Source organism: Anas platyrhynchos, chromosome 1 (genome assembly GCF_047663525.1).
Source record: "Anas platyrhynchos isolate ZD024472 breed Pekin duck chromosome 1, IASCAAS_PekinDuck_T2T, whole genome shotgun sequence".
In the NCBI taxonomy this organism is placed as follows: Eukaryota; Metazoa; Chordata; class Aves; order Anseriformes; family Anatidae; genus Anas; species Anas platyrhynchos.
The window spans coordinates 126,250,577-126,276,345 of record NC_092587.1 but is presented as its reverse complement, the minus strand read 5'-3'; the positions used below and the strand labels follow the sequence as shown (position 1 = coordinate 126,276,345).

General features: G+C 49.4%; 1 long non-coding RNA gene across 2 annotated transcripts; it reads right to left on the bottom strand.

Annotated features, from left to right (window-relative positions):
* Positions 1-1,729: 1,729 nt before the first annotated feature.
* LOC139999640 (uncharacterized) lies at positions 1,730-21,374 on the bottom strand. Of its 2 annotated transcripts, none has more exons than XR_011805142.1 (3): positions 18,747-21,374; positions 18,123-18,311; positions 1,730-2,538 (listed from the first exon to the last, which is right to left on the bottom strand). It is a non-coding gene; the product is annotated as an uncharacterized lncRNA (long non-coding RNA). The 2 variants fall into 2 exon arrangements; XR_011805143.1 differs by lacking the exon at positions 1,730-2,538 and adding an exon at positions 9,643-11,219.
* Between the last annotated feature and the right edge of the window lie 4,395 nt (positions 21,375-25,769).

Genomic DNA, 25,769 nt, shown 5'->3' with positions numbered 1-25,769 from the left:
CCATCCGGACCCACAGACTTGTATAGATTCGGGTGGAGCAGCAAATCCTGCACACGTTCAGGGTCGGTTGGGAGTTTATCGTTCCCACCGTCGTGGTCCTCCAGCTCAGGGCACCCGGGGTGTATTTACTTCGGCTGCATAGAAGCTATCACGCATAAATGCCAGGATCCGGATCCTCACTCCCTATTCAGGTCAAGGACTGGGCTGCAAGTTTTGGCTTTAATTTGGTTACCTGCCTACATTGCTGTTTCCTGGCAGGTCATGGGAAGAAGATTAGCTGGCTTGCGGCAGCTTACATACACGTGGCTTTTAGGCCGCAGTCAAAGCGTTCCTCTAGATCTGGAAGTTTGAAGATGGTTGGAAAAGCCATCTGAGTGGTTAGAAAGCTGCCTGGCAGAGAAGGACCTGTGGCTAGTCGACTCAATATGAGCCAGCAGTGTGCTCAGGTGCCCAAGAAGGCCAACAGCATCCTGACTCGTATAAGAAACAGCGTGGCCAGCAGGACTAAGGAAGCCATTGTCCCCCTGTACTGGGCTCTGGTGAGTCCCCAGCCCAAGTACTGTGTTCAGTTCTGGGCCCCTCGCTACAAGAAGGATATTGAGGGGCTCCAGTGAGTCCAGGGAAGGGCAACAAAGCTGGTGAGGGATCTGGAGAACAAGTCCTACGAGGAACGGCTGAGGGAGCTGGGATTTTTCGGTCTGGAGAAGAGGAGGCTCAGGGGCGACCTTATCGCACTCTACAGATACCTTAAAGGAGGCTGTAGCGAGGTGGGGGTTGGTCTATTCTCATATGTGCCTGGTGATAGGCTGAGGGGGAATGGGCTAAAGCTGCACCAGGGGAGGTTTAGGTTGGGTGTCAGGAAGAACTTCTTCACCAAAAGGCTTGTTAGGCATTGGAATGGGCTGCCCAGGAGAGTGGTTGAGTCACCATCCCTGGAGGTCTTTAAAAGATGTTTAGGTGTAGAGCTTAGGGCTACGGCTTAGTGGAGGACTTGTTAGTGTTACGCCAGAGGTTGGACTACGTGATCTTGGAGGTCTCTTCCAACCTAGGTGATTCTGTGTTGTGGTCTCCAAGCTGGGATACAACCACCTGTTAGTTCGGCATAACTGAATTTTGTGTTCCTTGCACTAGCTGTTCCTTCGCCTCCTCTTCAGAGACAAGGACATGCATCTCTTTCACGCTCCTTCATTAGTAAGCAAACCAGGATAGATAAAGCCCCTTTCTTCACGTCAGTAAGATACCTGCCTTTGGTTTCAGTGAAAATTCAGGCCCTAGCACCTGAAGTTTCTTCTGGATGGTGTTTCTTTTGTATAGGGTAATTTCATTTCCCTGTTGAAGACTTACAAGGATGTAGTAACAAAAGCAAAGGCATAAAACAGTCCAGGAGGCATAGGCTGCTTTTGAGCCTGCAGCAGACTATAGGTATGATATTATCATTTCAGACAAATACAGTCTACGTAACGTGAATGGTTCCAGCATGCTTGCAATCTGCCAAAAGCCAGAAAATGGGACCTTCATTTTATGACCAGATGGAAAAGAAAAACAACAACGACATATATTAAGAGAAGGAACTTTTCCTTCACCTAAATTTTATTATTTTGCAACTCCTTCAGGTGTCCCCAAGGAATTATCAACACCCTCCTCTCCCCTCTCCAACCCTCCCCCCCACCCCCAATAAATAAATAAATAAATAAATAAATAAATAAATAAATAAATAAATAAAGGGACATTGTGGCAGAGAGGTATAATTTCAGTTCACACCAGAAGACATTCTTCTCACTGAGGTACAGCTAAGCCCCACAAAGCGTCAAAAGAAAACAAAACAAAAAAAAAAAAAAAAGAATGCCAACAAGGGATATATCTACAAGTTAGTTTTACGTGCCGGCATTATTTCTTTGTCTGGTGTCGCATTCAGGGCAAGATCTATCTGGGGGGGGAACGTGTAATGCCGTGCAAGGTTGTTTGGTGGTATGACTGACAACATGACTTTAAAATTTTAAGCTGTTTGTATAGAAGCAAAGTACAGAAGAGTACGCTATCCCCAAGGGCAATGTAGAAACTACCTGTTGCTTCTCAGGTTTAAAAGTTAAAAGGTGTAAGCAGCTGTTTGAGTACAATACTGACGTATACATGAACATTTTCCTCTCCAACGTACAAGTTTGTGTGCAACATTTTTCATCGTGCTCTCAGATCAGGATTCTGATTCTAACAATGGTTCCTAGTGCAAACTTCCAGAGAAGAGGGAAGCAAACCAGTCCTGACTGCTTTGAATGAGATGGAGAGAGCAAGCAAATGTAAATGAAGAAGATAAATCTGTAGGAATGTTTTCAGATAATTGCCACTGTCCAAAAGCTTTAAAGTGGTTGAATCCTTGAAAGTTCATTACTGAAAACTCCGGCTGCATCACTGAATTTGAAGGAGTAAGATAGACTTGCACCATCGCAGAGCCTCAGTCACAGTTTAATTGGGCACTGCCTCTAACTTCACAAGAATGAAAGAGAAAAGGTCATCTTTCTACCTTGTCAGCTACTGGCAGACCTAGAGAAAGAAAAAACAAGAGTTGTTAACATTAAGATACAATGTGGTTTTTTTTAGGACTTCTCACCAAAGGTGTAATATTGAGTAGTAACCTGACAACAAATGAAAGGGAAGATGAAAGAGTAGAAGGCACTTGCATGGCCTTAATTTACGTGGCAATTGACAACAACCACAATCCGCAATGATTTCTAAGTGCCTTACACCATTGACCCTTGAGGCACAAAAACGGGATTCCCATATTAGGTAAGGAGAGTACAATCCCTCTCAAAACACGGGAGTCTGGAGTACACGACTGAGTACTGGAAATCTAAAGACTAGGGTGGTCACGTACCAGAAAGGAAACTCACATTTTAGCACTAAACAACTATCTTTAGAGACAGGCTGGGAACCACAGAATCACAGAATTTCTAGGTTGGAAGAGACCTCAAGATCATCGAGTCCAAGCTCTGACCTAACACTAACAGTCCCCACTAAACCATATCCCTAAGCTCTACATCTAAACGTCTTTTAAAGACTTCCAGGGATGGTGACTCCACCACTTCCCTGAGCAGCCTGTTCCAGAGTCTAACAACCCTTTCAGTAAAGAAGTTCTTCCTAACATCTAACCTAAAACTCCCCTGGTGCAACTTAAGCCCATTCCCCCTCGTCCTGTCACCAGGCACGTGGGAGAACAGGCCAACCCCCCCCTCATTACAGCCTCCATTGAGGTATCTGTAGAGAGCAATAAGGTCGCCCCTGAGCCTCCTCTTCTCCAGGCTGAACAAGCTCAGCTCCTTCAGCCGCTCCTCGTAGGACTTGTTCTCCAGGCCCCTCACCAGCTTCGTTGCCCTTCGTTGCCCTTCTCTGGACCGGTTCTTTTTAGCCCAGGGTCCATTTCAGCATCTTCAAAGCTAAAGAAATGGTTGACTGCTCTGTTGAATTGTGTTCCAGGCAGAAAGACTCACGTTCCTATTAACATAAAGAGCTTAATACCTTGTGTAATAAATAGCTCAGTCTTCAAAATAGGACTATAATCAAAGTTTACAATTTATTAAAGGAATAGAGGTAAGCAAACAGCGCTGGGTGCACCAGGAGTCTCTGCTCCACCAAGACGCACACCAGTTACATCAAGCAGCTGATTTTTATGCTCCTAGGCTAATACATATGCATTACTACTTCTAAAAAAACCACAGGGTTATTATAATTAGATTACGGAATCCAAACCCTCCTACTGGAGCATGCGTATCAGTCTCCGGTGATCCCTCTGGGGGTCTCTCGTGCTGAAGGCTCATAGTCTTCCTCCCTCTTTTCCAACTTGGCTGTATGTCAGAGACTTGTGCAACATCCCCTGCAAGCTTTGTCTTTTAGTTGTTCTTCAGCTCTCCCCATCTCCTTAATCTCCTGCCCAGGTATCAGAGACTTGCATAGTGTCCCACGCAATAGTCATCATAGTTAGCAGTTATTCTGAAACCCCCCAGATACCAGAGACTTCAAGGAAAAGTCTACAAATACATTTCCCTTCAAGCTCTCTATTGACACGAATTGCTAAAACATTCCTTTGCAAGATACAAGAACTATATACATTAACCACTCTTTTTTTCTTAGACTTGTGGTTATACAAGGGTATGTAAGACAGATCACATTCATCATACAATGCTGCCCTAGCATTGTTCCATACTGACACGAATCAGGTGAACATATCTCACACTTGCTTCTGTCCTAAAGATGAGTTTTGGATTCAGATGTACCCCCTCCAAGATGAACAACTACCTTAACTTTGTGGGGTTGATATTCTGCATAAAACATTTGTAACGTCAAGCTTCACAGCTTCTCCTCTGGATGCAGGAAAGAGGTTACAGATGTATAAAAGGGCAAGACAACTTCCAAAACTACATTGCATTGCCACAAAACTACTTTAACGTATCCCTGCAGGCACAGAAACTCCTTTGCAAGCCACCACAGATTAGACATTACGGCTAAAGAGCGTGGAAAGGATTGTTGAACAACTCTATGAGCGACTTCTGCGGCAGACTTCTGTGTGGTGGTTTTACCGTGCTGGGCAGCTAAACCCCACAACCGCTCTCTAACTCCCCCTCTTTTAGATGAGGAGGGAGAGAAGTAAAGCAAAGAACAACTCACGGGTTGATATAAGGATAATTTAATTAAAGGGAAATAATAATAACAATTAAATAAAGATTATTATGAACTAAACAATTTAACAAAAGGTAAATAAAAAGGGAAAGGGGAAAAGGGAGGGGGAAAGGGAAAAAATAAAAAGACGGGAGGAAAACAAACAATTAAAATAAATGAAGGCTATATGGAAGTGCAGAGGAAAGAAATTGCTTTCTACTTCCCACAAATGAGCGATGATTGACCACATCCTTGAAGCAGGGCCTCAACGCACGCAGCCAGCACTCGAGAGGAGAACCGACGTTTTCCCAAGGAGAGCCCAGCCCTCCCCTCTTCTTCCTGTTTCCACCTTTTATTGTTGAGTGTGACATCACATGGTATGGAATATCCCTTTGATTGGTTTAGGTCAGCTGCCCTAGTGATGTTTCTCTCCTCACTTTTTGCCCACCTCCTAGGAGGGTTAGAGAAACACCCGATGCTGTGCCACTGCTGCTCAGCCGTAGACAAAACACTGGTGTGATAACACTCCTGTTCCAGCTACAAGTACAGAGTACAGCACTGTATGGGCTGCTGCCGGGAAAGTTAACGTTCCAGCCAGACCCAGAGAAGCGCCACAATTCTGCGCCACAATTCACAGAGTCACAGAATCACAGAATTTCTAGGTTGGAAGAGACCTCAAGATCATCGAGTCCAAGCTCTGACCTAACACTAACAGTCCCCACTAAACCATATCCCTAAGCTCTACATCTAAACATCTTTTAAAGACTTCCAGGGATGGTGACTCCACCACTTCCCTGAGCAGCCTGTTCCAGTGTCTAACAACCCTTTCAGTGAAGAAGTTCTTCCTAACATCTAACCTAAAACTCCCCTGGCGCAACTTAAGCCCATTCCCCCTCGTCCTGTCACCAGGCACGTGGGAGAACAGGCCATCCCCCACCTCGCTACAGCCTCCTTTGAGGTATCTGTAGAGAGCAATAAGGTCACCCCTGAGCCTCCTCTTCTCCAGACTGAACAAGCTCAGGTCCCTCAGCCGCTCCTCGTAGGACTTGTTCTCCAGGCCCCTCACCAGCTTCGTCGCCCTTCTCTGGACCCGCTCAAGCACCTCGATGTCCTTCTTGTAGCGAGGGGCCCAAAACTGAACACAGCACTCGAGGTGCGGCCTCACCAGAGCCGAGTACAGGGGGACGATCACCTCCCTAGCCCTGCTGGTCACACTGTTTCTGATACAAGCCAGGATGCTGTTGGCCTTCTTGGCCACCTGAGCACACTGCTGGCTCATATTCAGCCGACTGTCCGCCATCACTCCCAGGTCCTTCTCTGCCTGGCAGCTCTCCAACCACTCATCTCCCAGCCTGTAGCTCTGCTTGGGGTTATTGCGCCCCAGGTGCAGGACCCGGCACTTGGCCTTGTTGAACTTCATGCAGTTGACCTCAGCCCATCGGTGCAGCCTATCCAGATCCTCCTGCAGAGCCTTCCTACCCTCGAGCAGATCGACACATGCGCATAGCTTGGTGTCATCTGCAAACTTACTGAGGGTGCACTCAATGCCCTCGTCCAGATCATTGATGAAGATATGAAAGAGGACTGGCCCCAGCACTGAGCCCTGGGGGACGCCACTAGTGACCGGCCTCCAGCTGGACTTGACTCCATTTACCACGACTCTTTGGGCCCGGCTATCCAGCCAGTTTTTAACCCAACGAAGCGTGTGCCAGTCCAAGTCAAGAGCAGCCAGTTTCTTGAGGAGAATGCTGTGGGAGACGGTGTCAAAAGCCTTGCTGAAGTCAAGGTAGACCACATCCACAGCCTTTCCCTCGTCCACCCAGCGCATCACTTTGTCATAGAAGGAGATCAGGTTCGTCAAGCAGGACTTGCCTTCTATAAACCCATGCTGACTGGGCCTGATCGCCTACTTGCCCTGCAGGTGCTGTGTGATGACTCTCAAGAGGATCTGCTCCATGAGCTTCCCTGGCACTGAGCTCAAACTGACCAGTCTGTAGTTTCCCGGGTCAGTCCTCCGGCCCTTCTTGTAGATGGGCGTCACATTTGCTAGCCGCCAGTCAACTGGGACCTCCCCCAATAGCCAGGAGTGTTGATAAATAATGGTAAGCGGCTTGGCCAGCTCCTCTGCCAGTTCTCTCAGTACCCTTGGGTGGATCCCATCCGGCCCCATCGACTTGTGCACATCCAAGTGGCGTACCAGGTCACCAACTAGTTCTTCCTGGATAGTGAGGGCCACATCCTGCTCCGCATCCCCTTCCACCAGCTCAGGGTACTGGGTATCCAGAGAACAACCGGTATTGCCACTAAAGACTGAGGCGAAGAAGGCATTAAGCACCTCCGCCTTTTCCTCATCTCTTGTAACTAGGTTTCCCCCCGCATCCAGTAAAGGATGGAGATTCTCCTTAGTCCTCCTTTTTGTGTTGATGTATTTATAAAAACATTTTTTGTTATCTTTAACGGCAGTAGCCAAATTGAGCTCCAGATGAGCTTTGGCCTTTCTAATTTTGTCCCTGCACAGCCTCGCAACATCCTTATAGTCCTCCCTAGTGGCCTGTCCACTTTTCCAAGGATTATAAACCCTCTTTTTTCTCCTAAGCTCAAGCCACAATTCTCTGTTCAGCCAGGCTGGTCTTCTTCCCCACCAGCTCGTCTTTGGGCACGTGGGGACAGACCGTTCCTGCGCCATTAAGATTTCCCTCTTGAAGAGCGCCCAGCCTTCCTGGACCCCTCTGCCCTTCAGAACTGCCTCCCAAGGGACTCTGCCAACCAGTGTCCTGAGCAACCCAAAGTCAGCCCTCCGGAAGTCCAATACAGCAGTTTTACTGGTCCCCTTCCTGGCCTCGCCAAGAATAGAGAACTCCACCATTTTGTGGTCACTCTGCCCAAGACAGCTCCCGACAATCACATCCTCCACCAGTCCTTCTCTGTTTGTGAAGAGAAGGTCTAGCGGGGCACCACCCCTGGTAGGCCCACTAACCAGCTGCGTCAGGAAGCTATCTTCCACGCTCTCCAGAAACCTCCTAGACTGCTTCTCTGGGCTGTGTTGTGCTTCCAGGATATGTCAGGGAAGTTGAAGTCCCCCATGAGAACAAGCGCTGAAGATTTCACAACTTCTGTCAATTGCCTGTAGAACTCCTCATCCGTCTCCTCATCCTGGTTTGGCGGTCTATAACAGACCCTGACCAGGACGCTAGCCTTGTTGTCCCTGCCGATCCTAACCCAAAGGGACTCGACCTTGTCATTCCCAGCCTCGAGTTTTACAACATCAAAAGACTCTCTCATATAGAGAGCCACACCACCACCCCTTCTGTGCTGCCTGTCCCTTCTGAAGAGCTTATAGCCAGTCATTGCAGCACTCCAGTCATGAGACCGGTCCCATCACGTCTCCGCGATGGCAACCAAGTCGTAGCCTGCCCGCCGCACGATGGCTTCCAGCTCCTCCTGTTTGTTACCCGTGCTGCATGCATTGGTGTAGATGCACTTCAGCTGGGCCATTGCCTTATCCCTCGGCCTTACTATTGTTCCCTCTGACACAGCTCCAACAATCCTTGCTTCAGCCCCATCCCCCTTCTTACCTAGTTCAAAGACCTCTCAACGAGCCCTGCCAGCTCCTGGCCCAGGATCCTTTTTCCCCTAAAAGATAGGGACCCGCCTGCAGCCATCAGGCCAGGTGCCGAGTAAAGTGCCCCATGGTCGAAAAACCCAAGATTTCTGCGTTGGCACCAGCCCCTGAGCCACGCGTTTAACAGGTGGGCTTTCCGTGTCCTCTCTGTACCCCTCCCTGCCACTGTAGGGATGGACGAAAACACCACCCGCACTCCTGCTCCATCCACTAACCGTCCCAGCCCCCTAAAGTCTTGTTTGATAGCCTTCAGGCGTCTCTCTTCAATGTCGTCACTACCTGCCTGGACTATCAAAAGAGGATAATAGTCAGAGGGGGGAACCAGGTTGGGAAGCTTCCTGGCAACGTCTCTGACCCTGGCCCCAAGAGGCAGCAGACTTCCCTATGGGTAGGGTCAGGCCAACAAATAGGGCCCTCTGTTCCCCTAAGGATAGAGTTTCCCACAACAATAACCCTTCTGTCTTTCTTGGTGGAGGCAGTCCTGAGGCGTGGAGTTGACCTCCTCACCCTAGGCATCCTCCTGGGAACACTTGCTACCTCTTCCTCACCCACGGGTCTCTCGAGCTCCAGGGCCTCAAACCTGTTTCGTAAGGGCACCTGGGAAGGTGGGACCGGAAGGGGAGGGCATCGCTTGCGATGTCGAGCAGGGACCTGTTTCCATTCCTCCTCAACTCCCAGATCCCCTCCCTCTGCCCAAGGGCGACAGGGCTGAGGTCTGTTAGGAAGCACGGCCGAAAGCACGACAGACACCGGTTGAGTCAGATCATGCTGCTCCATTTTATTGCCCAAATGGCCTAACTTTTATAGTGAACTTAACAGGGGCGGACAGTGTTTCACACAAGATTATTGGTCAAAAGCACTCAGACAAACAACTACAAGAAAACAACCCCCCTTGTGATTAGCGGTCACGTAGTTCTTGTCCTTGAAGCCAGCTGCTGGTAACAATATTTTTCTGAATTCCTCAATTGGGCAATGTGGGAATCATTGTCGTGGGAGCTTCTCATAGTTATTCTGGTAGCTTGGTTTGCTCAGCTACAGCAGGCCATGAGATTTTCTAAGGCCTACTCCTGGTTGCTTAAGGCAAGCTCAGATCGAACAATTGTTCCGCGGACTCATGTGCAGGCCCTGTATGCCAATTCCCAACAATTCCCCCTTTTTCTTTTTGTACGAGCAGTACTTGGCCGAAGGTTTTTTCATCAGACGTCGAATACAGAACATAACACAACTACAATGACATAACAAAACTTAAACCTAATAACACTACAATTACTGTAATCACTTAAAGGTAACACAACTTAAACCTAATCACACTACAATAACTATAGTCAATGAATGGTACCCCGACAAGGTATGTAACAGAAGGTGTGCTAGGGCTGGCTAGTCTTTCACAGAAGGTGGTGGTATTCAGTTTCCTAGCCAGGGATACCCAGACATTCTCCTTAGGATCGCAGGCTGTCCTTGGCAGTCCTTGAGGTGTCGCAGCCCATGTCATTGTCAGAATGATTATCAGGAACCTCTTCATGGTCGTCTTCGGCGTGTGCAGATTCTATGGCTGCTTCAGTCCACTTTGCAGGGATCCACGGGGTACCTGTTTCCAGCACCCCTTCAAGATCTCTATAACATTTTTGCAAGTAACCCTTTAACCACATTGTGTTGGGTCTGTCTGAGCTGGAGTCACCTTTTCCCTGCAGCAGCCCGCACAGTGCTGTGCTCTGCACTCGTAGCTGGAACAGCACTGATATCACTCCAGTGTTGTGTCTATTGCTGCGTAGTGCTGGCACAGCATCAGGACTCCTAAGCCCCCAAGAGCCAGCAGGCTGGGGGTGGGCAAGTGATGGGGAGGGGACATTGCCGGGGCAGCTGACCTAAACCAACCAAAGGGATATTCCATAACACCTGATGTCACACTCAGCAATAAAAGGGGGGGCTCTCGTGGGGGAGGGGGCTGTTCCTCCTGAACAACCACTACGCGTTTGAGGCCCTGCTTCCCAGGACGTGGCCGAACACCGCTCGCTGATGGGAAGTAGAGAATAATTTTTCTCTCTCTCTGTGCTTCCGCGCGGACTGATTGTTTCTTTTGTACCTGTTTCTCCTTCCCGTTCCCTTTCCCTTTAATTAAACCTTTCTCATCTCAAACCTCGAGTTCTCTGTGTTGTATTTTCTCCCCCTCCTTCTGAGGAGAGGGGGAGTGAGAGAGCGGTTGTGGTGGAGCTTGGCTGCCCACCTGAGTAAAACCACCACACACATTTATCACAATACTACATGCAATGATGATTGACACCACAGCGAACAGAATCCCTAATCCCTCTTTGACTAATACCAGTAACCATCTATGCATTGTTTCAACCAAATCAGTGAACCATTGATTGGAAGGGTTGATACCATATTGAATCTTTCTCATGTGCTCTTTCAGGAAAGTAATGAATTTGTGAATTGACTCATTATGATCAAAAAGGTTTAAACAGTACATTCCCTTAAATTTCTCCAAGTGGCTACTTCAAACACTGACTCCGTACTTGTGAAACATGATTTTGCTCGACCGATTGCAACTAGTCCTGCTAGTTGCTTACAATCGACTCCCCGTTTTTCTAAAAAGCACTGTAATAAATCTAGGGCTACTTCGGCCTTCATTTTCCTATGATTTTTGCCGGCACCAATTTCCTATGCTTTCAGCCTGCACTATGGCAATAACCTGCACTATGGCAAAAGCATGCTCTCACTCACACAGTACACAGCACAATCGCACACACAGAGCACAATCGCACACCCAGAGCACCCAGATGTCCCTCTGGCACATCCCAATCTCAGTCATACCACAATCTCATTCACAAGAATATAATTTAGCTGCTGACTCTATCTGCTGTTTACTCTTCAATATTCTCCTTCTGGCGACAGCCGCCTGTGTCTTCAACGGCTGGTTTTACGCATCGGCTAGGCACCCAGATTGCACCTGTAGGGGAAGAAACACAAGCGTAACCGCGCCCCAGGTAGATCACTTCAGCAGGGCCTAGCCATTGCCCTGTTTTCATGTCTCTGTATAACACCTTCACGCGTGGTGGCTTAGAAGTTTCTGCCCCGGCATGGTGACGTACTATAGGGGGCTCAGTGCTGTCCCCAAACACACATAAATGGTTAAGTACAAAGAGAGCCTTTCCTATTCTTTCTTTTACGTCTTCAACGTCTCTGAACTTTTCTAAGTATCGTTTCATTCTTCCATTTGCCCTTTCCACTATCGCCTGTCCTGTGGAGGAGTGTGGGATACCAGTGACATGATTGATACTCCATAATTGCATAAATTGTTTCAGTGGCCCACTAGTATAAGCTGGACCATTGTCAGTCTTGATAGTGCTAGGTACCCCTAACACAGCAAAACAACTAGTGAGGTGACGCCACACATCCCGAGCCTTTTCCCTGGGTTGTGCAGTAGCCCATATCATGTGGCTATAGGTATCTACCGTTACATGCAAGTATTTTAACCGTCCCAAGGCTGTAACACGAGTGACATCCATTTGCCACACTTCATTAGCTTTCAACCCTCTTGGGTTAACTCCACACCCGAGTCCCATTCCTAAATTATGATTACATATGGGACAAGCCTTCACGATTGCTTGAGCGTCAGCATTAGACAAATTGTAGGCTCGAGCTAGTCCCTTCGCGTTCTGTTGAAATATGGAATGAGCTTCTCGAGCTCAGCAAAATGGTGATAGTGGAGCTTCAGTGACTGTAGCAGCAACTAATCGGTCGGCTCGGGCATTGCCTTCTCCGAGCCCTTGTTCCCACTGATGACTGCGAATATGAATCACTGCATACGGCTTACTTCTCTGTGCGATTGCAAGCTGCAAACTTGTCAATAGTTGAACCAGTCGTCCATTCTGCACTTCTCGCAAACTCGAGTCCTCAATGCGATTGGCTATGCCTACTACATAAAGAGAGTCAGATACAACATTCAATGGAACATCTTTCCATTTTACAAACGCCCATACTACTGCGAACAGTTCTAGTGTCTGTAATGAATCCTCTTTCTGAGCTTGCAAAATCTGATGTTGCCAGCCATGCTCATCCTTCCATGTCACTGCAGCAGTTCTGGAGCACTTACCGACATCTGTAAAGACTGTTATTGCATCTGCAACTGGTTGGGGTGATCGCTTTGGTCTACTTATCCAGCCCTGGTTTTTCATCCAGGACAAGACAGGAGATTGTAATGGTTTTGCTATTAACATGGCTCCATCATGCAATAGAGCAGTTTGCAGTTCCTCAGAATTTTGTATATACCATTCCACTTGACTTCATGGGTAACCATATGGTGTTAGGAGGGGCCCCGTCTCCTTGCAAGGTTCTACTTCGTCCCTTTTTAATTAATTCTGCTAGTGTGGTGATTTTTTCTTGAATTGTTTGTCGTGGCCGCAACGGAGGAGCTAGCCATTCTAGTACCACCGTATCTCCCTGCTTCTCCCCCGTTTTTTATTTTTTGCTGTGTTATCGCACCCATCAAATATTGGGGGCCACACAGAGTAGTTAGATCAAGAGGCGCACCCTCTATACGCCAATGTGTAGCCCGTGTTGTAATCATTGAGGCTATTAGCTGTAGTGCTTGTTTTTGTTGGTCTGTAAGCTGAATTGGTGCTGCTGGATCTGTCCCTCGTAGCAAAGGTCATAGCTGATTTAACAGCTCGTTGGGAATGCCAACCACTGGTCGAATCCATTGCAAATCACCCATCAGCTTCTGGGCGTCGTTAAGAGTCTTAAGGTCTGATTGTATTGTCAATTTCTGCGGTTGGATCGTAGCATCGGTGATATGTCGTCCAAGATATTTCCATGGGCTTGTCTCCTGTACCTTCTCGGGGGCAACTACTAATCCTCTCTGTTTAAGTTGTTTCGTTAGTTCATCCTTTTGCTGTGAAGAAAATGGTGTTGACTGGGCCAATAGAATATCGTCCATATAATGATAGATTATTGTTCCTGACCGTTTTCGTCGCAACGGCTGTAGAGCATCGTCGACATAGAGTCGACATAGAGTTGGCGAATTTCGCATTCCCTGCGGCAGGACCGTCCACTCAAATCTCTGGTCCGGCCCTTCTCGGTTTATTGCAGGAAGTGTAAAAGCGAATCTTTGTTTATCATTTTCATGGAGAGCAATTGTGAAGAAACAGTCCTTTAAGTCCACTATGAGTAAATGCCATCCTTCAAGTATCATCGCACGATTAGGCAACCCTGGCTGCACTGCTCCCATATCGTACATCTGCTTATTTACCGCGCGCAGATCGTGGAGCAGTCAATACTTTCCCGACTTCTTTTTAATCACAAAGATAGGTGTATTCCACGGGCTTGTTGACAACCTTAAGTGCCCCTGTTGAAACTGTTCTTTAACCAGCTCATGCGCTTGTATCAGGCTTTCCCTTTTTAACGGCCATTGCTCGACCCACACAGGATCATCATTCTTCCACCGGAGCGGGATCGGGAAAGTCCAAACAATGGCCATATCTATAAAGGGCGTTCCGAGGTAAGGACCATTCCCATTTGAGCAAGGATGTCCCGCCCTATTAGTGCGTGCACCCCGTCAGGCAACGGAATAACAGAGACACAACATTTCACCACTTTGTCCCCTAGTGTCCACCGCAGGGGTGGTGACTGACGGGCAAGTGTCATTCCTCCTACCCCGGCCACCGTGGCATTGGTTTCAGATGTTGGCCAATGCTGCGGCCAGTTTTGTGTGCTGATTATAGATACATCGGCTCCCTCTTGTGGCTGGTCGGAGAGGAACGGGTTCCCCCTCGGTGTTGCTGTGTATGCGGCAGCGTTTTGTGTCGTCACGGGGCGACTCTTCCCGCTCTTCCGGCCGTTTCCCAACACCTTGCGTCGACATGCCGCTTCATTGGGATTGCCCGACTGACAATTTGAGCACCATACTGCCCCAGCTTTGCAGTTTCGTCTCACGTGTCCAAAACCACCACAACCAGAACATCGCAAGCGGGGTGGTATTTGGCCACTAGGGGTGGTACTTGACCACCAGAGCGTGAACCGGCCGTTTGCAAAGGAGCAAGAGCTGCAAGGACCTGACTCTGTGTAAACTGAGCATGCTCTTTCATAGCCTGTGCCTGCTCTCGCATGCTGTCACCTAATTGCTTTACTGCTTCTACTAACATAGCCTGGGGGCCTACTGGTACCTGAGCCAATATTTCCAACCCTTCCTCGATTGTCCATGTCCCGGGTAAGGAAGCCAATATATTGCGAGTAGAGGGGTTGCTATTCTGAATTGCGCACTGTTTTAATATCATGCCCTGGAGGTAATCAGGCACCCCAGCCGCCTGTATGGCGTTTGCTACGCGGTCAATAAAAAGCCCAAATGGTTCCTCTCTACCCTGTTTGATTCCCATGTAGGAAGGTATTCCCCCTGGCCCCTTTATCCGATCCAATGCTCTTCTGGCCATTCTCATCGATTCCTTCGCTTTATCAGGTCCCCGCGAGGCCTGTGCTTCTGTCCTAAAATACGGTCCTACCCCCATCAACTCTTCCAGCGTGACCCCATGTAAAGGGTCCCCAGGTGCTCTTATCACTGCGACTGCTTCTTGACAAGCAGCCTGCCAATGGGCATTAAATAAGAGCTGCTGGTGTTGGGTCAATATTAACTTCATTATGCTACGTATGTCTCCTGGAAGCAAAATATTTGTTCCCCAAATATAGTCCAACATCTGTCTCGTGGGTTCACCTTCCAGACCTGAGTCGTTCACTGTGGACCACAGCTGAGTTAACAATTTCCAGTCCAAATTCACTAGATTAACCGTAACATTACCCTGGGCGTCCGGTGGTGAATATACTACCGGGAAGGCCTCTTGAACCAATTGTGCAGCTATCCCGTGTTCACCCTCGTGTAGAGCCTCATCTGCTATTTGCTTCCACACCCTCTGCCTCTCTTGAACACCTTCTATAAACGGGCTTGTATTTTTTCTTTCTGGTTTTTGCTCTCTTATTTCCTCATCCATTTCCCCACTTTTGTGAGAAGGAGCCGGTGGTGCTGCTGGTGATGGCGAGAGCACCAACGCCGACTCTGAGAAGGATGATGAGAGAGGAGGAGGCTCCCATTGCCCCATAGCCCCCTGAGGCAGCGTTATCGTCCTCACTGAAGGCGGCAATGGGTAATCCCCAGCTCCCCCCATCCCTCCCTGTTGAGGGTTAACACTACCAGCACTTCCTGGCAATCCCAGTCGCTCTGTAGCAGCAGCAGCGACTCTCTGCTCAGCCTGATGTATAGCTAAGGCATTAGTGACTGCTCTCCAAGGCTTCAATAATTTTTTAGCAGCCTTATTTTCATTAATAACTTCATCAAACAATTTGTCCCCAAATTTACGCCACTCTGTTTGTTCAAAAACTGTATCCGGATTGATAAAACAACCCTTTGTTACTCCATATTCTAATAATCCTGGTAAATCCTTTTTGCAGTCTATACCCTGCGTGCTCCGCTTTTCTAAAAAGCATTTGAGCAAATCATATGCCGCTTCTCTCTCCATACCTTTATTTATGCTGTTGCAGCCTTTGCGAGACCTCGTTCCCGCGTCCCTGCGCAGTTCCGTTTCCCGCATTTCCCCGCGGATCTCTTCCCACGCTCCCCACGGTTTCTTTTCCCCGTGTCTCACCGTGAGTCCTTTGTCCTGGTCCGTGCGTGGAGTTTCTCAGTGCCTCTCAGGTGTTCCAGCTTCTGTCAGGTCTGTGTCTTTCAGAGCCGTCCGTGGCTCTGCAGCGTCTCTCAGGGCTCTCTCCGTCCGGCAGGAGTCCCTCTGTGTGCCTCGGGTGTCCCGGCGCCGCTCCGATGTGCCGATGCTGCTGCTCTGATGTCCCGGAGCCGCTGCTCTCCCTGGGCTCCCGGCGCCGCCGGTCTCCCGCTGTGCTGCGATGTCCCGGCACCGCTGCGATGTCCTGTTCAGGTCTCAGCCTGTTCGGGCGCCATTTGTTAGGAAGCACGGCCGAAAGCATGACAGACACCGGTTGAGTCAGATCATGCTGCTCCATTTTATTGCCCAAATGGCCTAACTTTTATAGTGAACTTAACAGGGGCAGACAGTGTTTCACACAAGATTATTGGTCAACAGCACTCAGACAAAAAACTAGAAGAAAACAACCCCACCTGCAAGAAAACAACCCCCCTTGTGTTTGTATGGGCGGGGGGAACGCTCTGCCCTTCCTGCTCCCCCTACCTGCGCTAACTGCTGCGCCACAGCCTTCTGACACGCCGTGCCCTGTTTGCCCAGCCATGCCCTGCGCCCCACATTTGGGGACCTTGCAGTAGCACGATTCTCAGAGAACCCCTTTCCCCCCCATTATTTTTATTCCCAACTCAGGTAGCCATGCCTTTAACAGCAGCTTCAATTTTTCTTCCTTTACTCTCACCGTCTCTGCATGGTCACGCTGGTAGAACCACAGGGTGGCACGGGCCTTGGTCCCGCTCTGCTCTCTTCCTTTCACAGAAGGACGCTTTCCCCAATACCTCAGAAACTGGTTTGTACAGCTCGATAGGCATGAGCCAGGCCGCAGCACGTTACAATGATTTGTGTTACTTTGGAACTGCCAGAGTCAAGACACCTTTTTTTCAAGCATTCTATCAGTTTTTTAGGATTTTGCAGTTGTTCGGGGGTGAATTTCCAGAACACTGGAGGTGCCCGCTGCTCTAGATGCCTGCCCATATCCTCCCATACTCCCTGCCACTCGCAACTATCCTGCCTCCAGGCAGATATCTGGATGAGATTCCTCAATAGTTGTTTAACTTCAAGCAAAACCTGAAGCATATTCAGGAGGCATAACAACAAGAACATGCTGGTCTGAGTATCCCAAGGATATTCAATATCTTGGAGAACTATTGTAACTAGCTTGGAGGATTAGAGGGTGGTGAAGGAGAAAGGGAGAGTGAACGAGTATGAAAAAGTATCTTCCCCTTTCCCCGCCACAGACTGACTCCACGATGAAAAAAGGCGATAGGTATAATTGCTAATAGTTTCCGAGATATGGTTTCCAGAGTATAGAGTTGACGACATCACTGAGTACAAATACCAAGTTAGAGTCATGACCAGATATTTCATCGTCTCATAAGCCACTGCTACAACACACAGTACCATAATGATCTTAAACCAGGGCCCAGAGAGGATAAACAACATGACAGAGAGCCCATACGGAAAACAATGTGCTATAATGCTCAATTTGGAAAACAGGCACAGCAGACTTGGGATAAAAGCAATCAGTATTATGACAACTAACTATTAAGCAAGTCTAATACTTATAACAATTTTAGTTTAACACACTCTGGTCAGATCTGTTATTATCTCAAAACTTTGTGCCCCACGTTGGGCGCCAGAATGGACTGTTGTGGTTTAACCTGGCTGGCAGCAAAACACCACATAGCCATTTGCTCAACATCCCCCCTCCCTCTCTGGGATGGGGGAGAGAAACGGGAAAGTGAAGCCCGTGAGTTGAGATAAAGAGAGTTTATTAAGACACAACAACACTACTAATACTGTGTAAAAACAAGTGATGCGCAACGCAATTGCTCACCACCCGCTGACCGATGCCCAGCCTAAACCCGTGCAGTCCGGCACACCTCCCCAGGCTAGCCAATCCTATATATTGTTTAGCATGACGTCAGATGGTATGAAACACAGCTTTGGCTAGTTTGGGTGACCTACCCTGAGTCTGACCCCTCCCTTCTCTTGCTGCGCAGCCAGCCTGCAGATCTGGGGACCTTGCAGTAGCACGATTCTCAGAGAACCTCTTTTCCCTCTTTTTTTTTTTTTTTTTTTTTTTTTTTTATTTACAACTCAGGTAGCCATGCCTTTAACAGCAGCTTCAATTTTTCTTCCTTTACTCTCACCGTCTCTGCATGGTCACGCTGGTAGAACCGCAGGGTGGCACGGGCCGTGGTCCCGCTCTGCTCTCTTCCTTTCACAGAAGGATGCTTTCCCCAATACCTCAGACACTGGTTTGTACAGCCTGGGAGAAAGATAGTCTCTCCTCACTGGTGGACCTATTCCAAATCTTTCTCCACAGCCGAGACGCAGGCCTGCAGGGAAGAGGAGAGGCTTTCTTCATACTGCTTTTGACTTACATGTTGTGAAAGCGGCATTTCTTTTAGGAACAGCACAGTCTCGCAACTTCCACTTAGTGAAAGTTATGATAACTCCACCTGTACCTTCCCCATCGGTTTCTACTCACTGCAAGGCATAATCTGAGTGCACATTAAGGCACCTTTTTCCACACTGCCTGTTGTTGAATCCTAACAAATAGTTAAGAACATTCTTCAAAGTCATGCTTACCTGTAAGCACTTGAGCTTCTGAGTTGGTGGGGCTTTCTTTTTAGCTTTCATTCTCATTATATTTGGAAGGGCTGGAAAGGGAGCTTAGAAGCCACAGAAGTAATTTCACTGAAAACAGACAAGGTGAAGGAAGTACTCAAACTCCTCGACATTAAAGAACCGTAGAACCCAGGAACACTTACCTGCCAGCTCCTGAACTTGAGTCACTTCCACGCTGCTTCACAGTGACTTCGCGTAACCAGGGTCTCACTGTACTGAGAGGGCACCAACAACGTAGCTAGCTCATAGAGTCACTAAAACTGTTTCACAGAGATGGGAGAAAACGTGAAGAAATAGCAGCCCACCGAGGAACACTGAATCCGCTCCACCACAACAGCAGAAAAGCACCCTAGAGAACCTGAGCCTCAAACTCTCCCACCGGGAAGGCAATTCCCCACAAGTCCTCAGGCTTCCTATATAGCAAAAGTCAAATGATCCACACCTGGCAGGTTTCACTTCACAAGGGTGGAGCCAAGAGACCTCCTGGAATAGGCTCATCTACCTGGCTTCAGTCTTTTAAGCTTAATTGCTCCTTGTCACTACTAGAAATAACCTGACAAGGACTTAGTGGTTAGAGCTGACCTAATGAATTAACTACAAAAAGTGCACAAGGGTCATATTTCTGTTAGTCATTCTGTGAGGACAAGTAGTACAGAGCCTGTTTAAATAAATAAATAAATAAATAAACAGACAAACAAACAAACGAAAGAAAAGACATCAAAGAAAAAAAGAAAATGACCTTAAAGGCAAAATTGCTCTCATAGATTTTCATCTGTCTAGTCATGACAGATAAAGAATATAGCAATCAGAGTTACTTTTCTTGGCATTAATGGTATTTAAATCTGCTTTTCTGAGATGTCTTCTTTATGCAGGACTTTTCAAAATCTAGCCCCGTGACCTCCGACTACACTGTTTACTTCCACTGCGTATAAGCTATCACGTATGAATGCCAGGATCCGGATCGTCACTCACTATTCAGGTCAAGGACTGGTCCAAAGGTTTGGGTTTTGATTTGGGTACATGCCTACCTTGCTGTTTCCTGGCAGGTCATGGGAAGAAGATTGGCTGGCTTGGGGGAGCTCCTGTACACGTGGCTTTTAGGCTGCAGCCAAAGTGTTCCTCTAGATCTGGAAGTCTGAAGAGGGTTGCAGCCTCCAAGCTCAGATACAACCACATGTTAGTCTGGCGCAACTGATTTTTGTGTTCCTTGCACTGGCTGTGCAAGGAACCTCCTCTCCAGAGGCAAGGACATGCGTCTCTTTCGTGCTCCTTCGTTAGTGTCGCATTAAGGGGTGTAGCTGATTAACCGTTATGGGACCGGTCGGATTCAGGGTACCGAACCTGTCAGATACACCAATGACGCGTTAACTGTCTGGGGTCCGGTCAGATATTCACCAATAACGTGTTAACCGTCTGGGGTCTGCTTGGATTCAGAACACTGAACTATCACGGTCACAGATGCACCAATAACGTATAACCACCCTTACCCTAGTTGCACTTAATGAGAGCTATGACAATGCAATCAAGTGTGGTTTATTACAGCAACAGATAACCAGGTTCTTTGGATTGCCGGCGATAGTGCCTGTCTGCAAAAGCAAGCTAGCATGCATGAAATACACAGGTGTTTCAGGTGCGCAGCCTAGAAATTAATGTGTTAAATGGATCAAAGATTCTAGAAAGATTTATAACTGTTATATATGGAGTGGTAATTCGTGTCGAGGAAACGGTTGATATTAATAAAGAAGGGGAACTTTGGGAATGTGGCCATGGGCGTTGGAAAGCCCTGTGGTTGAGATAACATTAGACTCTTAACGACGAGGCCATCAGGAATATAAAAATGTTTAGAGGGAACAAAGAAGGGTGATTCAGGAGACTCCATGCAGTCTCCCGTTTCTTGTTCTCCAGTTAAGGCGTGGATGTTTCTGGGTGTTTGCTGTTGTCGTTACATTCAAAGTTGTTTGAGCAATGAAAAGTTGTTTTGAAAAGAACTGCTGTGGAGAGAAGGGTATAAGAGGAGAGCCTGCCCTCAAAATAAAAAAAAAAGGCAACACGATGAAGTTGCATCAATAAAGAAGCAGGAACAAGAAGCGAAGAGGAAAAGGCTGGCAGAATGGAGACCAGGACGGGAACAGGCACTTTGATTGCCTCATGAAGATAGGTTCGGCCAAACTCAGCAAACTGCTCAGAGAAGCTCGTACAGAAAGTCGCTGGAAATAGGCGCACTGGAGCTGGAGAGAAGCTCGAGCTGAGAGAAGCGGAGCTGTGCACACAACTGCCTCTCGCTGGTAAGCAGTTGTGCATTATGGGGAATCATTCGTCCTTAGGAACAAAGACCGTCCTGGTAACCTTACAGCTTATTCTCCTTATTAACAATTGGACAGTTTATGAGCCTCAAATATGGGACCAAACTGAGGTTAAGGTGTGGGTCTCTGCAACTAAAAATGACAAGGTTGCAGTGGGATTTATCGGCACCTGGCGAGCAGTCTCTGAGGCCTTAAAGAGCCACGTGGAGCCACAATCACAAACGTGTGGCTTGCCAGATAGTGAGGGAGCTGCAGGCCCCTTTACTGATCCGACTGCTACGCCATGGGCCCCTCTGCTGTTACAGCCATCGAAGGCTTTTGCTGTTTCGCCCCCTGCTGACCTGAACGTGCCTTTTGACCCAGGCCTATTGGCCTTGAAAAGGAGATGGATATGCTTTTCTTCGATCTGGGAAGAACGAGATACATAAGGCCTGAAGACCGAGTTGCTTGACAACTTAAAGCGAGACACATCGCCCAAAAGGAATGGAAAATGGAGACTGTAAAGTCATGGAACTTAAAGGATTGTTTGTTACCTTTTCTGATCGTGCATATGTATAGGCGTACTCGATTTTTATTAAGTTATGGAACATAGAGGATTGTTTGCTACCTTTCCTGATTGTACATATGTAGAGGCATACTTGCGTTTAGTATGTAAAGCAATGTTCTGTATATTTAGAACGTTTGATGTTTGTGTGTGAGTGTTGGTGGAGCGTAGACCCCCCGCACGCCCAGCGCTGTTTACTTGCTGTTTATGCTTTTTATAGCTTTTATACCTTTTAGAAATGTTTGTTTTATAAATATTACAAAATTAAGATTGAGTTGAGACCTCATTTATAACAATAACCAAGTGTTCAAATCTCACCCAAAGGCATTCCAAATGGAAGGGGGGGGGGGGGGAGAGAGAAGAGAGAGAGTCTCATCCCATCGACTGGTCCCAGGAGTCAGGAGGTCCTAAGGATGTTGTATTCCCTCGGGGTGGTATCTCCCCTGATGGTGGTATCTTCCCTAACATCCCCTCTCTCTTAGGCCAATTTATATTATTTTCTCTCTTTTGGGTGGAGCTTGAGTGGCTCTAGTCAAGCATATCTTAGTTATGATTGGTAAAAAGTTCTCCCGTCTCCGTTTAAAGTAATAGGCTCCGAGAAATTCAGAGCGCATGCTCGGTGAGGGGTGGTTGCTAGTGAACAAAGCAGGAGAGATTAAAGCCTCCTTCTTCAAGTCAGCAAGATACTGGGCTACAAAGATGGCGAAGGGCCTAGAGGGGAAGTCGTATGAGGAGCGGCTGAGGTCACTGGGCCTGTTCATCCTGGAAAAGAGGTGGCTGAGGGGAGGCCTCGTCGCAGTCTACGGCTTCCTCGAGAGGGGGAGTGGAGGGGCAGGGACCGATCTATTCTCTTCAGTCACCACTGATAGGACCCACGGCAACGGTGTCAGCCTGAGGCAGGGGAGCTTTAGGCTAGACATCAGGAAGAGGTTCTTCACGGAGAGGGTGGTCGCACACTGGAACAGGCTCCTCAGGGAAGTAGTCACTGCACTAAGCCTGTCAGCATTCAAGAAGTATTTGGACTGCACACTTGGTCACGCGGCCTGAATTTTTGGGTACACCTGTGTGGTGCCAGGAGTTGGACTCGATGATCCTTATGGGGCCCTTCCAACTCGGGATAATCTATGATTCTATACCCGCCTTTGGTTTCAGTGAGAATTCAGGCCCTGAAAACAACCAAAGTTTCTTCTGGGTGGTGTTTTTTTTTCTGAATAGGGTAACTTCATTTCCCTTTGAAGACTTACAAGGATGTCCTAACAAAAGTTACAAGGGCAGGAAACAGTACCTGAGGCATAGGCTACTTTGCAGCCGGCAGCAGACTATAGGTATGATATTATCATTGTAGACAACTATAATCTATGTAATGTGAAGTGTTCCGGCGTGCTTACGCTCTGCCAGAGGCCAGAAAATGGGACCTTCATTTTAAGACTGTATCAAAAAGGAAACAGAAACAACAACAAAACAATGGCAGCAAGGCCTGGCGGCGGCGGCGCTGCCACCGCCTGCCCGGTAACGACCACGGAGGAGGCTGCGTCACTTCTGGCCGCCTCCGGGTCACCGGTGCGCAAGGCCCACGCCAAGCGCACGGCGGCCGCGTCCCTGCCGCAGGCTCCCAAGCAGAAACGGCGCCGCTCCGGGCCCCTAGCGGCCTGGGCTCCCAGCAACCGCGCCCCGTTGCGGGCTATCAGCATCCCGACAGCACCAGGCCCAGGGCTTCCCCGCAAGGCCGTGACCCTCACCGTGACCCCGGCCAGTGAAAAGGACTCGGGGGCGGCTTCGGGATCGGCAGTGCCGCCTCCGGTACCGGGGGTGCTGCGGTGGGCGGCGGGGGACCCGAGGGGGCAGCTGGCGGATCTGCGGGAGAAGACGAGGGGCCTGGAGGATGACATCCGCTCTCTGCGCACGGAGCTGCAGCAGTCCCGGGAGGAGTGCTCCAGGTGGCAACGGGAGGCGGAGGCGGGCGTGTGGTGGCGGCTGGCGGCCGAGCTCCAGCAGCGGAGCACGGCCAAGCGGCAGCGGCTGGCGGCTGAGCTCCAGCAGCGGCACCGGGAGCTGGAGGAGCTCCGGGTGGTGGCCGTCCAGATTTTGGGGGCTCTTCCCCGAATTCTGCTTGGCTTTTCCTGCAAACGTTGGGGGAGTTTCCACCAATTCTGTGCGTTTCCCAACCAAATCTTGGCAAAGCTGCGGGAGTTGTCGGGGGTGCTGTCGCGGCGCGAGGCGGAGGTGTCGGAGCTGCGGTAAAATTCTTCTGTTACTTTAATTTTTCCAGGGAACTACAGGCCGGTCAGTTTGACCCCAGTACCAGGGAAGCTCATGGAGCAGATCCTCTTGAGAGTCATCACACAGCACTTGCAGGGCAAGCAGGCGATCAGGCCCAGACAGCATGGGTTTATGGAAGGCAGATCCTGCTTGACGAACCTGATCTCCTTCTATGACAAAGTGACGCGCTGGGTGGACGAGGGAAAGGCTGTGGATGTGGTCTACCTTGACTTCAGCAAGGCTTTTGACACCGTCTCCCACAGCATTCTCCTCAAGAAACTGGCTGCTCTTGACTTGGACTGGCGCACGCTTCGTTGGGTTAAAAACTGGCTGGATAGCCGGGCCCAAAGAGTCGTGGTAAATGGAGTCAAGTCCAGCTGGAGGCCGGTCACTAGTGGCGTCCCCCAGCGCTCGGTACTGGGGCCGGTCCTCTTTCATATCTTCATCAATGATCTGGACGAGGGCATTGAGTGCACCCTCAGTAAGTTTGCAGATGACACCAAGCTATGCGCATGTGTCGATCTGCTCGAGGGTAGGAAGGCTCTGCAGGAGGATCTGGATAGGCTGCACCGATGGGCTGAGGTCAACTGCATGAAGTTCAACCAGGCCAAGTGCCGGGTCCTGCACCTGGGGCGCAATAACCCCAAGCAGAGCTACAGGCTGGGAGATGAGTGGTTGGAGAGCTGCCAGGCAGAGAAGGACCTGGGAGTGATGGCAGACAGTCGGCTGAATATGAGCCAGCAGTGTGCTCAGGTGGCCAAGAAGGCCAACAGCATCCTGGCTTGTATCAGAAACAGTGTGACCAGCAGGGCTAGGGAGGTACTCGGCTCTGGTGAGGCCGCACCTCGAGTACTGTGTTCAGTTTTGGGCCCCTCGCTACAAGAAGGACATCGAGGTGCTTGAGCGGGTCCAAGAAGGGCGACGAAGCTGGTGAGGGGCCTGGAGAACAAGTCCTATGAGGAGCGGCTGAGGGAGCTGGGCTTGTTCAGTCTGGAGAAGAGGAGGCTCAGGGGTGACCTTATTGCTCTCTACAGATACCTCAATGGAGGATGTAGCGAGGTGGGGGACGGCCTGTTCTCCCACGTGCCTGGTGACAGGACGAGGGGGAACGGGCTTAAGTTGCGCCAGGGGAGTTTTAGGTTAGATGTTAGGAAGAACTTCTTCACTGAAAGGGTTGTGAGACGCTGGAACAGGCTGCCCAGGGAGATGCTGGAGTCACCATGTCTGGAAGTCTTTAAAAGACATTTAGATGTACAACTTAGGGATATGGTTTAGTGGGGACTGCTAGCGTTAGGTCAGAGCTTGGACTCGATGATCTTGAGGTCTCTTCCAACCTAGGAATTCTGTGATTCTGTGAACAACAAGAGAGAAGGAAGTTTTCCTTCACCTAAAGTTTATTATAATTTTGCAACTCCAGCAGGTGTCCACAAGAAATTTTGCCCATGCCCCCAAACTCCCCCAAAGAGAATAAAAAAAATAAAAAATAAAAAAACACACAGAAAAAAAGAGCGACTCTGCGCCCCAGCGACTCTGCGCCCCAGCGACTCTGCGCCCCAGCGACTCTGCGCCCCAGCGACTCTGCGCCCCAGCGACTCTGCGCCCCAGCGACTCTGCGCCCCAGCGACTCTGCGCCCCAGCGACTCTGCGCCCCAGCGACTCTGCGCCCCAGCGACTCTGCGCCCCAGCGACTCTGCGCCCCAGCGACTCTGCGCCCCAGCGACTCTGCGCCCCAGCGACTCTGCGCCCCAGCGACTCTGCGCCCCAGCGACTCTGCGCCCCAGCGACTCTGCGCCCCAGCGACTCTGCGCCCCAGCGACTCTGCGCCCCAGCGACTCTGCGCCCCAGCGACTCTGCGCCCCAGCGACTCTGCGCCCCAGCGACTCTGCGCCCCAGCGACTCTGCGCCCCAGCGACTCTGCGCCCCAGCGACTCTGCGCCCCAGCGACTCTGCGCCCCAGCGACTCTGCGCCCCAGCGACTCTGCGCCCCAGCGACTCTGCGCCCCAGCGACTCTGCGCCCCAGCGACTCTGCGCCCCAGCGACTCTGCGCCCCAGCGACTCT